We start from the raw sequence: 436 nt of genomic DNA, 5'->3' as shown, positions 1-436 counted from the left end.
CCTCCCCCCCGCCCTCCCTTCTCCCTACACAGGCGCCCAAAAATTCAATGAGTTCCTCTTTGGAGATGGTCTTTGCCTCCGCCGCTTCCCGCTCGGCCCGATCGAATAAATATGCGCCCTTACCAATCTCGTTCCAATACCGGTTCCCCTGCTCGGCGTAATTTTTGGGCTTCTCCAACTTCGCGTCCACCAAGGCCGAGACGTTGGCAGCATAATCTTCCGCAGACATCCCACGCAGGTACGTGCGTGCATAGTCTAAGAAAGCGTCGATGGCAGCCAGGGCGATGGACGGGTCCTTCACAGTCTGAATGAGGAAGGAGAGGGAGAGGATGTGCCGGTTCGCGCCCGAGGCCGCGCAAAAGACTGAGGGTGGCCAAGGGGGGGGGAGGAAGGGGAGGAAGGGGAGAGAAGGAGGGTGAGAGGGAAGGAGGGACGG

Source organism: Nannochloropsis gaditana (assembly GCF_000240725.1).
Source record: "Nannochloropsis gaditana CCMP526 unplaced genomic scaffold scaffold757, whole genome shotgun sequence".
In the NCBI taxonomy this organism is placed as follows: domain Eukaryota; class Eustigmatophyceae; order Eustigmatales; family Monodopsidaceae; genus Microchloropsis; species Microchloropsis gaditana.
The sequence above is the reverse complement of the archived record's forward strand: the minus strand, read 5'-3'. Positions refer to the sequence as shown.